The sequence below is a fragment of the Diadema antillarum genome, unplaced genomic scaffold, assembly GCF_040938485.1.
Source record: "Diadema antillarum isolate AM-2024a unplaced genomic scaffold, OU_Dant_1.0 scf00000141, whole genome shotgun sequence".
Lineage (NCBI taxonomy): Eukaryota > Metazoa > Echinodermata > Echinoidea > Diadematoida > Diadematidae > Diadema > Diadema antillarum.
Window position 1 is genome coordinate 1676243 of NW_027271030.1, and position 13361 is coordinate 1689603.

Genomic DNA, 13361 nt, shown 5'->3' on the forward strand with positions numbered 1-13361 from the left:
GCTGGACTAATAGGCCTATTATTGCCCTTAACCAGAATTTAATACCATCTTCTGGTTCCAGCTCCAAGGCAAGTGTATCCCTATATGCTTTCAATCAAGTACCAGACTAAACAGTAAAATTGATACAGGTAAAACAGTAACACTTACTTTTTAGATATATTGCATGGTGTGCATGTGTGCACTATTTCTAAGTGGAATATCTGAAATCACTATATACTAATGCTACAAACTGCTGAATAATGTAGGTGATGACAACGCTAATGTCAACGATGATTTCTTGCGGGCTACGGCAGCAAGAAATGCAATTTGGAGAAAAACAACAAAATATTTTCTGAATTTGGAAAAACAAAGGATATTACAACAAACATTTGTGAAATTGATTAATGATAATGATACAGTGTTGCAGAATCAAGAAGACAATATGAACGAAATTGCTTCCTTTATGAACATTTGTATAGATTTCATGCAAACTGTGATGCAGAAGAACTTTTTTTCTGATGTAAATGAATATCATTTTCAATATCTCATGGATGAAGAGCGTGAGTCATTAGAGGGAGAAATTTCTTATAGTGAAATTGAGCATGCATTAAAGAATATGAAAAATAATAAAGCTCCAGGGTAAGATGGATTTACAATAGAATTTTTAAAAGTATTTTTGAAGAGTTAGGAATATATGATATGGTTCGTAGTATGAACTTTGCTAACACTTCAGGAAATGTGTTTCTTTCGCAAAAGACTGGCTTGATTAACACTACTTCCTAAGGGTGATAAAGTGAGACATTTTATAAAAAACTGGAGATCAATTTCGTTGTTAAATGTTGTTTACAAGATACTCTCAAGTTGTATTGCTAGTAGACTCAAAACTGTATTAAATTGCATTATTCATGTTAACCAAACAGTTTTTTTGAAGGGACGATTTATTGGTGAAAACATTAGAATTTTACATGATGTAGCTGCCCATACTGAAAGGGACAAAGTCCCCTGGGATGATTTTATTAATTGATTTCGAAAAGGCATTTGACAGTGTTTCTCATCACTTTCTGTTTAAAACCCTCTCTTTCTTTAAGTTTGGTAATTCTTTCATTCGGTCGATAAATTTACTGTACAATGATGTCTATTCTAGTGTTCTTGTCAATGGACATGTAACACGCAGATTTCGCATAAAAAGGGGATGTAGGCAAGGAGATCCACATCATCCCCGTATTGTTTTTGTTATGCGTAGAAATTATTGGGATATTATTTAGGAATTCGCACCTGGTGAAAGGAATCTTTGTCGGCGCGAAAGAATTTAAGATCCTTCAGTATGCGATAACACAGCACTATTTTTAGATGGTACAAATGTTAGTTTCCGCAGTGCTCTACGTATTTTGGATTCATTTGGAAAATGTAGTGGGCTGAAGATCAATATGCAAAAAACAAATGCAGTTTGGATTGGTGCATCAAAAGGTAATGATGACTGTATAGAAACTGAAAGACAAGTGCATTTTGTACGGGATGATTTTTTTTTTCGTTATCTTGGTACAGATTTTAATCGTGTAATTGATAAAATACCGGATTATGATTATGATAGGATTTTCGATAGGGTGAAACGTCAGATGATTTCCTGGATTAAAAGAAATTTTACGGTTTTGGGAAGAGTAACCGTAGTTAAATCATTACTGTTGCCACAGTTCAATCGTCTTTTTGTATCAATACCAGCTCCCTCAGCTAAGTTAATGAACATCATAAAAACAAAGTTTTTTCAGTTTATATGGGAGAATAAGCCAGACAGAATTAGTAGAAAACAAGTGGTTGGTACATATGAAGAGGGGGTCTTAGAATGCCAGATGTTGAGTATTTCGGTATGTCATTAAAACTGACGTGGATTCGAAGAATGGTTTTAGGAACATGTAATGCTGTCAGCCATTTAATGCAGTCATTTATAACAAAGCCACTTCAAGTAGGGTTTGGCGATGAATATTTTTTAACTTTATCCCACGTAGTTGCAAATATATTTTTGGAAAGATGTATTTTATGCCATGTCCCTATTATGTCGTTCAGAGGGATCTGATTTTTTAACATATCCATTTTGTAGAAATAGTTCTATTCAAATCGGGCATTAAACTGTATTTTTTAAATCTTGGTACGAAAAAGGTGTCAGGTATATCAATGATTTGGTTGATAACAAGGGAAATTTGTTGACCCGTGAAGGTTGTGAACGAAAATTTTGTTTGAAACTTAATTACCTGTCCTATTATTCGGTAAGTCAAGAAATTAAGTGTCGGTTTGGTCGTTATATTCAAAGATGTGAACAAAATATTGTAGGTCCATAATTGCCATCACATATTACAATACTACTGCAAGAACTAAAAGGATGTAGGTGTATTTATAAAGCTCTTCTTGGAAAAACAAAATGTTTTCCTTTGATATGTTCTAAATGGGAACGACATTTGGATTGTCCCCCTGAAACTGTCAAAACGGAAAAGTATCACATTATGATATTTCGTGTTACTGTGGTCATTGGGTTGAGATATTTTCAGTATAAAATAGTAAATAGAATTTTGTTTTTAAATAAGCAAATGTATAAGATGAAAAAAAAGTTAGTAGTGACAAATGTTCGTTTTCTAAAGAAGAGTTGGAAGATATTGTACATTTCTTTTATGAATGTGAAACTAGTAAGTCAATCTGGAAAGAAACTGAAAAGTGGATAATGAAGGTTCGAGAGCACAGATGAAATTTAGCCTGGAAAACATGCTCTAAATTGTGTTGTGATTTTGATTAAGCAAAAATTGTTCGTACAAAAGTTAAAAAACAAAGTCTCTAGGTTTAACGCTATAAAGAAAAAAATATTGACTACTATGCAGATGAAAGATATATCTATTCTGTATCGGGTACTCTCAACAAGTTCAGTTTAAAGTGGCAGCCACTCCAAAATTTGTTTGTGTAAACGTTTATGAGAGAAATGTAAAGAAAAAAAAGAGACTATGGTTGAATGCTTTGAGTTTTGTATTATGCTGAGATGGAGATAATAAAATAGTCCATGGAGGGCTGAAACGTTTTGAAAAAAATATGATGATGATGATGATGATGGTATAATACAACCTATTCAGAAACAACCAGTGAGACCTGTATATAGGTATACGTAATGAGGTGTGCACTGAATGGTATTAGGTGTAATATTGGCTATTTACATCTGATTATGCTTGTTTGTTGGCTTTTAATTTTCAAATGTGACCGTTTGTGGACGAATAACATTCAGTTCCGTCAACTGCAATATTTATACATAAAGAATTATAAAGTACACGAAAGTGAACAAGATGTTATAGGTTGTACAAAAATACATGCTCTGTAATAACGAGGGCAAGGTGCACTTTGCACCTTTCAACGTGCGACACAGTTTGTAGCACCTTGGCGGGTGCAATTTTGCACCTTTAGACCTGAAAGGTGCAAAGTTGCACCTCAAAGGTGCTCACTGCTCTAAAAGGTACAAAGTTGCTCCCGTAAAAGTGCTGCAACTGTGTCACACGTAAAGGTGCAAAGTTGAACCTATTTTTCATAGAGCGCACTGAAACGACTGTGACAACAATCTTAATGACATTCTAATTGATATCGGATCTTGAATTCTTGCTCATACCTAGATGAATACCTAAATAACTGTAGGTCCTATATGACTTATCAAACTTTGTAACACTTCTTGAAAAGAATAAAATACAACTTGCTTGTGTGCATGCACTTCCATAATTGTTCCCCTCTGAGTTGTGACGGAAAGGAGAGAAACAAAGAGCAGCATTATTTAAATCGAAAGGTTTATACACTCTAAAAAAATCCGGGTCAGAACTGACCCGGAACCGGGTCCGTTGGAGTCACACCCCGTTTCGGGTCAAAATGACTTGGATTTGGTCATGAAGACCCGGAATGGGTCACCCTGACCCAATTCATGACTCTGAATGGGGTCATATCTGACCCCATTTCTTGTCATTTCTGACCCGGAACGGGATGTGACCCCAACGGACCCTTTCCGGGTCAGTTCTGACTCGGATGTTTTAAGAGTGTAAGATAAAAGGCAATAAGCGTTTCATTAAAAGCCCCCCACCCTCCCCCGCAACATGTTGTATTGATGTCTTTTTTACACTTTTGAGCATTCCAAGGGCGAAAGAACCATTGAATTATATGCCATCGGAGAAAGCTGATGAATGCTTTCATTTCATGCGCTGTAAAAGTGTAATGGCGGTTACCAATTTAATTGCTCTTTCCGACCCGCTCTTGAAAATGTGTACAAAAGAAATCAATATCTCATGTTGGCAAGGGTGCGGGCATGATTTCTAGTGAAAAATTATTTCGTGTTAACAAGGGGCTCCATGGACATTGCGCGTAAAAATTCTATATAAGTTTGAATCCCGAAACTTGTTAGCTGCAACAAAAACACTCAAAAATCTCTAACGCCTGCCCACTTACCAAGGGTACAACAGCATGGACAGGTCGTGAAATAATCACCACTTTTGTTTTGTTTTGGGGTTTTTTTACCATTACTAACTGAAAGCAACTTGCAAGGTGGAACTTTATTTCATCGAGATCCCCTAACAATACACAATGATGAGTCGTTATTGAAAGCTCATTTTGTACAAAATATTTCAGTCTGCATATGAGGTAACTAGCTCACTTGCTGATCTACACAATGACACCACATCAAAATTGTGTCTCGTCATCAGTTATAGACTTTTTTTGAGAGAAAAATGCATGGTGGGCAGTAGGTCCAATCGGCCAATATGTCGATGACCAACGTTCAAGACTGATGTCATTATTAATGATTGTCAGTTACTTTTTTTCGTATAAAGTCTTTGTGGGCGATATTCAAAATGCGGCTGATCAACATGCTGATGGTGCCTTCAAATTCACGTATATACCAGCTATATACGACGATAATTACGAATATACGATGCCAAATCTCTTAATCACCGCTCAGATGATCCAAGACGCACATCCATGGCATGCACATGCAAATTCAAATATTCCTAATTGATTTTTTTAAGAAGCAACGGCCTATTGATATTACCTGTCCATATTTGGACTAAATTCCAATTCAGTTCGAGTTTGAATCATCACGTATTATCACAGTTTGCTTATGTTGTTGTCAGACAGACGGTAGGGGGATAAAAATCAATCTACAACGGGAGTAGCATATTCAAATATTTTCCGAAGCGTCGGCAATCATTGTTATTTGCAGTTTCAAAGGTGACTTTACAAATCGGACGCTATTGGAGTAGAGGGTTTTGCATGACTACTAGTACATTGTATTCGAGAAAACGAAAAAGAGGAAAATTAGTCTCATCTGTTCGGGTTACAATCACTGAGCCATAATATCAATGGACAAGAAGCGCATTATAATGTAAGAATTTATTATGTATCAAAATAGATAGAGGAGAGAGATGAATACGAGCTAACAAATAAAAGCTAACCTAAAAGGGCCGTTGGTGTAAGTATTAGGAACAACACTGGATCACTTGTACCTTAAACTGAAGAAGTTACAAAATCCAGATTTTGCCTTTATCTCTTTTCTGTGATGTTACCTGAATCTCATCGGGATTATCTTTCCCAATTTTTTTTGTGTCTTTTGACATGGGTTGCATGGATGTGTGTTTCTGTCTGTGTGGGTGTGCGTGTGTCTGCGTGTGAGTGGGTGTGTAGGTGTGTGTGTGTTTGTGTGTGTGTGGGCCCTCTGTGGGGGGAGGGGGGGTAGGGGATGAGTGTTTGTACTGTCATTTCCACGCCCACAATTTCATTCAACTCATGTATTTGTCCTACATAATTTCATTGAAATTTTCATTACCCAGCTGTGTGTTTTAAGTACAGTAATAGCTGCACACCACTTGTTTGGAATCACACGACTTTTTCTGCGCCCTTGTCGCAGACCCCACTTCAGGAGTGTCGAAGGATAGCCGTACTTTCTCCTATAAAGGAAAATATGATACGTTTTCCCTCAAAATGGATCCTAAGTGCAATGTTTTCTGTGCTTCTCTTAGCCGTTATCCTGATTTCATCAAGCTGGGGTACGTGTTCTGTCTAAAGTCCTATTGCTGACCTCTATGGTATTCGTCTGTATTGCTGAACTGTCGTAGGGAGAGTGTTAAGGAAATGTATCACTGTATATAAGCTTTCTCGCAATTTCATTAAAGAAAAGGGTGGAAAACATACCATGTGCTCTGTTGTCGGAATATCACAACTTAAAACGAAGTGGTACTGAAGTTACCTATTATTTAATGGTCTTTGTTATGTCATTTCAAAGTGATTGCATGCTTCTCCGACTCCCTCTCTATTTTCAGTTTACATGTACTAGCAAATTGTCAAAAAGATCAACACTTCTGCATCACTTCACAAACATCACAGAAATAAACGCATTTTATCCAGGAGAATAGTATTCAACATAAATAGTTGGCAGTTATCTTTTAAAACATCAATTGATTTCAAAATTAGTCCCAGATAAGATGTGATTGAGTAACATTATTTTTTTCCTTCTTCAATTGCGGTAATGAATGAGAGTAGAATATCGATGACTATGATAAATGCCGAAACAGAATGAGTATTACTTCTGATGAATACAGAAGAAAAGAAAAAAAAACAACGAAAGCACCTGCCATGAATGGTGAATCTTGAATCTGTGCAGATTCCTGGTACAAACAAGAATACTGGATGAGGGGCCTTGCGAGTGAGCAGAAATCCAGTCGACCGACGAGTAGTATCCAAAAATCGAAACCACTTGAGGTATACGACGTCGCTTATCAGCCCAATATACAGTCATACCTTTCATAGTTCAGTTCTATTGTGTTAAAGTAAGTTGAGTCCATGTTAAATTTCACCTAAGTAAATAGAATGTGGCCAAATAGAAAAAAAAAAAACCAGTTACACAAAAACCAGGAAATCATAGATTTGAATATTCGTGAAATATTTCGCGAAATATGATGTCTATCTGGCAATTGCATTTTATCAAAATCTAAACATGTTTCCATACATACAGAAAACCAATATCACACTATCGGGAAATATGTGAATCTTGATATCTACACAAATTTTGATTTTTCATGTTGGCGATTTTGATGCAACCTCTACCATACTTTTTTTTTCTTATTTGACTTTGTCTGTTCAGTTCAATTTCAGTTTTGATTCATTTCTCCAGTTGTACAAAGTAAATCAGTATGACAAAATCAACAATTTTCACTTCAGAATATAAACAAGAGTAGTGAAACTAATAGATGATTACTTGTATAGTGTACGAACATACGATTATTTCCTCGTATTTTAAGCTGTATTGCATATGTAATGTAGAGGAGATCATTATCGATAAGCAATTTGCTTGACTTGAAAAACGGTCATTGTGCATTTTGATATGTTACAGCTAGTTCTTCCTTATTCACGTAGTACTGTTCGAAGTTCAACGTGGTTCTCTCTCCCTCTCTCCCTCCCCCCCCCCCCTCTCTCTCTCTCTCTAGTCTATGCCAGAGATGACAGAGAGAACCGTTATAAAATCGACTGAGCTTCAGACGAAGAGACTAGATCATTTGAAGAAGGCCTGTTCTCGTCTTAAATTGAATCGTCCAGAGAACGACACGACACTGACAATCGGCAACACACTACATCACCCCGGACAGATATTAGTATTTCCTAAGTACAAGTTAATGTACTGTGTTGTTCCAAAGGTAAGCTGCACAAGCTGGAAGCGACTCTTTGCTGTTCTCCATGGGTTAGTTGATGACGTCGACGAACTCAAGAATCCACACGTTTTTACTCGCAAATATTTCACATGGATGAGTCAGCTGCCGCTTGCAAAGAGGGAAGAGGTGTTAAGGACGTACACGAAGTTTCTTTTCGTTCGGAATCCCTACGCCAGGATTCTTTCCGCTTACAGGGACAAATTTGGCAATCAAGGATCCCCCTGGTCTTTGTCTGCTAAGCAGTGGCTTAAAAAGCACACCTCAGATCCCCCGATTGGTGGAGTGACTTTCTCACAGTTCGTCACATACTATCTGCAGGATTCGCAAAAGAACATGCATTGGGAGGATATGAACAAGATCTGTGATCCATGCACTATAGACTACGATTTTATCGGTTACTACGAAACCCTTAAACCTGATTCAGATTACATATTAAATTTGGTACGAGCGCCGAACAGTACTCGATTTCCGGATCCTCAAAAAATCCCAACGCATAGTTCCAGTGACGACATTCTCAGGAGCTACTACTCGCAGCTTTCTGATGAACAGCTCAAGCTGTTATCAGAGAGCGAAGGATTGGCAAAAGACCTAGAACTCTTCAATTATTCCATTCCGGAAGCTATTAAGAGAGAAAATCATATTCATCAGTAGTCAGTGGCTTATAGATAAGTTTGTTAGTGTTGACCAAGGAAAGCAAACGCATCCGGACAGCGGTACGCCTTTCGTCGCGTTGCACTGATTTCTTTCTTCTTCTCTTTTTTTTTTTTTGGTATAATTTCTCATAGGAGTGTGTGAGTGTGCGTGTGTGTGTGTTTGTGTGTAATTAAGAGAAAATAGACAGAAAATGTATAACTTCCCTATAAAGATTAGTAGTCTGTCTGCTCACATTCTTATCGCACGCACGGTGCTATACCTTCCCACCCTCTTTTCCTGTCTTCCACTTTTCTCCTTTCGATCGTGTATGTTGTTTTTTTTTTTAATCTAAACTGTTTCGAACTTTGCATATTTCGAAGTCGGTTCTTTATTCTTTTTTTTTTCAAGCATGACAATTGTTCTTATCGTACAAAATATTGCACAAAGTTCACCATCAAAGTCCAATATTTGTTCTGTTATTTCATGCTAAAGATAAAGGTTATGCTAGATTTTCATTTGCATCTTTGCTTGTGCAGTTTATGTGGCAAAGAATGAACAAAGTGGAAATAAATCCACTGACCTCATCTTTTGCTCAGCCTAACTCAACTTTACCATATTGAATTTGACTTTGAATAGGGTTCCTTCCCATAGGTATATTAAGTGAAAAAAAGAAAATATGGTGGAAAATAAACTCAACCTCATCACTGTATTGCTTTAGAAGCATTGTACTTGCATCAACTTCTTATTTTGCAGTTAATTGGGATAAATAAAGATAAATAATCTTTACCTTCAAAATCATAAATATCAAGCACCTACGCTTACACACACATACCATACACACACACACACACACGCACACACACACACACACACACACACACACACTTAGAGTACATAACTTCTACACATGTTTTGAATAGGACACGTCCAACTCCCAATTAATGGCGGGGTTCATTATTGAGCATCGGTCATATCGGACCGTAATTGAGGTCGAAACAAAGTCATAAGTTTTAAATTCCAGCTAGTGAGCGAGAGGATTTGTGCTCAAAATTGATATAAACATTCATAATATAAACTAGTGCTCTCACGAACAGGATTGCAAGATTGAAGCTGCATTTTCAGGGCCAGTCTTTCTACTTCTCTCTCTCTCTCTCTCTCTCTCTCTCTCTCTTTCTCTCAAATATCCCTCGCAATTTATTTTTATGTATTCAATCATATAAGCAGGTTCACCCTACGTTTATCAGTCATTTTATGAATATTAAAGGTAGTGTCACAAAAATTAGGTTTTATACTCAATTCAATATCACATTTTTGAGACATTGTAAACTTAGTTACACGACTTAGCATCTGAAGCCCTTTTATCATACTTGCCAATCTTACATATTCTTAGGGTTGTAGTCATTTTGATTTTGATCAGATATCATATCACTAGACGGAACGGACAGACGTAGGCATCCCTAGCAAATATCATATCACTCGAAATCATGATTAATTTTTTTTTTTTACTTCGTAACCACAGGAATACGTTTTATTTGAAACACATTTGTATAGGAGAGACAGAGGAAAGAGAGAGAGAGAGAGAGAGAGTGAGAACGCCTTTACGCAAACACTACAGACAACCCTACTTGTCCTTGTGGCAAGTTACCAGTGAAAAATAAATTTTTAATATAACGCAAAGGTGAGTGTATGCCTGCTGAGAAAGATGATAAAATTTAAATTAAAGCAAACATAATCTTATGGGCCCCAACTTTACAATTTGTGTTGTATCACCGGTAGCAGGTGCAATGTGTACTTTTTTCATGTAACGAATAGCAGTAGTGGTGATTACCAATCTAATCGCTCTTTCGCTCTCGAAATTATCAAGGAACGTGTACAAAAGAAATCAATACCTCATGTTGGCAAGGGTGCGGGGATGATTTCAAATGAGAGTTCTTGTTATCGTTTTGTCTCTCGAGTTTCTGCAACTCGATCTCTGCCATTCGATCTGACTATGCTCTGTACTTCAACCGCTCCGAAAAGACGCAGGTTTCTTCATGTAATATATATGTATATATATATATATATATATATATATATATATATATATATATATATATATATATATTCACAACAGTAAGTCAATATAAGAGACGTGAATTTGACGAATTTTCGCCCATAGGGCTTTGTCAAGTCAATACATTTGACGTCTCTAACGGAGTTTTTATATTGACTTACTGTTGTGAATCTATACTTTCTTAGGACTCCGAGCAGAAACTAATTATTGCTGTTATTCATATATATATATATACATACATACATAAAACACATTTATGTTGTCAACTTCCAATATGATATTTCAAAGGCTCACATAATTGTGAACTCAGCAGACGACCCCGACACACCTACTTAACTGATATGTGATACAGAATTAAGAAGAATCCATGGCGTATATGATCCGATTCTACAACGAAGATGGATGATGTTGTCGGGCGACCACGTGTTGCATGGTTTTCATGTCCACTCCGTGCAGCAAGGCAGGAACGCGAAAAAGTTCATAATAATGATTATGATAGCAACTCCTGCTGGAATGGCAATTGTCATGGTAACGACAAGAATCCAGCCTCCTGATTGGTTGTTGCTTTTGTAAGTTGTCATTCCAGCAAGAGTTGCTATCCTAACATCTTATATGAAATGGGGCCCTGGTCTGCTGTTCATAAAGAACTTTACCATGCAGTGTATAAAATACACTAGACTGCTGTTCCACACAAAGACTGAGTATATTTCGAATACAGTAGAACTAACACAACTGATTAACGCAGTCTTTATAATGTGGTCAAGATTATGTCTTGTCCTTCCTCCTCGATGGCGCCCTTTGCTGCCGCATCACCACTCATCAGAGCAATCAGCTAATGACTTTGTTGAGTTCTTTGATCAGAAGATAGAACATTAACGTGATAGCGGAAGTGGGTAAGCTTACAGTTTGTATTACATTTGTATATAGGAAGACCTTTCAGTCCAGTTTCAAAAGCAAGTTTGCATTGAAATGTTCGAGTTCTACTACGTTTCAGAGGATGTTGTATCCAGCATCCACCTACTTTTCAGCACTTGGTCCTATAATGATTAATCTGATGGAAGTCTCAAACTCTTTGCTCCACCAACGTCCCAAATACTCAAATTTACACCCTCACACTTAACTACCCCCACATTACGTTTGCAAACTTTCACAGTCATCCCACCGACACCACACACATACAGCAGGCATACCCCAAGCGCCTTACAAGGTAACCAGTGTGTCTTATTTTGATTTATTTCATACGGTTCCACCTATTTTGTTGGCTTATGTATTTTGAATGATTTCATTGCAGTCATTACCGCTGTTACGCTGTATTGCTTATTTATACTAAACTGCTATTTTTCACTGCCAGTGTATGTCATAATATTCCCGCTCCATTGCAGTGAATGTCATGTTGCTGTCTATATTCCTTTTGATTTTCTTTTATTTTGTCTTGTTTTTGCCTTATTCTATTCAAATGCATGCAAATTGGTTGCTTTTTCGCTTTTTTTAAAAAGTCCCAAGCCCTTGAAAAAGACCGGTAACTCGGTCACAAGCTCTGGAGAATTAAAGCCTAACGGTGAACAAACTGCAACGTCTGCGAGCAGTCATACCTCCGTCACACCTAGACATAAGATAATGCAGCACCCACAACATACAAAGCCGAGCCCACACCTTATATATATATATGTATGTGTGTGTGTGTGTGTATGTGTATATATATATATATATATATATATATATATATATATATATATGTATATGTATATATATATATATATATATATATATATATATATATATATATATCATATATATATATATATATTTCGTCAACGAAAAACGCTTCACGGACACCTACCCGGAACCTGATTGTGAAATTTGCCAACTACCGCAAACGCGAAAGTGTTTATAGTGCGAGGTTCAAGCTCAAGAATGCAAACAACATAGTGTACATCAATGAGAGTCTCACTAAAAAGCGAAAAGATCTGTTCTGGAAGATCAGGAGCAAATACAAGAAAATAATCAGCAGAATATGGACCCAGGATGGACGCATTTGTGTCAAGCTACGTAATGACATGGGACGTGTGATTGTATCAAGGGAAGACGACCTCACCAAACTAGACAGGTACTTAAATTGAACTCAAGAATTTCTGCTTCAACAGCAAATTCTACAATACTCCACAGCCCATAAAAAAAGAAAGTAATATATTGATTGGAATATCTGCGCAATTTTGTATACGAATATATGCCAGTTAAGCTCATAATGTTGTGATTATTCAATACACTTATTTTGTCCAAGTTCCCTCTGTTCGCATTTGTATACGACCTTATAGTGGTTAGTAAACTGTTGTATGTATTACATTTATTTTACTGTATATATCTATCTACCCTACAGATCATTTCAAGTAGATGTTATTGTTTGTTTTTGAATGTAGAATCGTTTTTGTTTTTATTTATGGTTGAATCATCTTTTTGTAACGTTTGTCAAAAACCTGTTAAATGCAATCATAAGGCCTTACTCTGTACAAATTGCACTCAATGGATACACATTAAATGTGGATGTGTCTCTCCTAAGTAGTATGATGATACATCTTATCAGTTCTTTAAGTGGGAATGTCCCAGGTGTCTTTTTCAACAAATGCCATTCTGGAACGCTGATAGAATACTAAATATCAGCAGCCCCACCTGGCTGATTTGTCACAAATGTCATGTGATGATGACTCCTCAAGAATTTCATCTGAATTTCCAAAAAGTAAGGGATTAAAAATTTCGCATATTAATATAAGAAGTTTGAGAAATAAGGTTGATGATTTGAAATTATTTTTGGAGAATAACCCATATGAAATACTTTCAATCTCAGAAACGTGGCTCTGTGAAAGTATATCCAACTCTTTATTACACATAGATGGATATTGTTTTGAAAGGATTGATAGAGACGAAAAAGGTGGAGGAGTTGGTTGTTTTATAAAAGCTAATATTTCATATGTAAGAAGAAGTGATCTCGAAGA

The 13361-nt window shown here is 36.6% G+C and overlaps 1 long non-coding RNA gene across 1 annotated transcript; it reads left to right on the top strand.

Moving 5' to 3' along the window:
• Positions 1 to 5855: 5855 nt before the first annotated feature.
• Positions 5856 to 7585, top strand: LOC139721332 (uncharacterized). Its single transcript, XR_011710227.1, has 3 exons — positions 5856 to 6026; positions 6641 to 6738; positions 7464 to 7585. It is a non-coding gene; the product is annotated as an uncharacterized lncRNA (long non-coding RNA).
• Positions 7586 to 13361: the final 5776 nt, after the last annotated feature.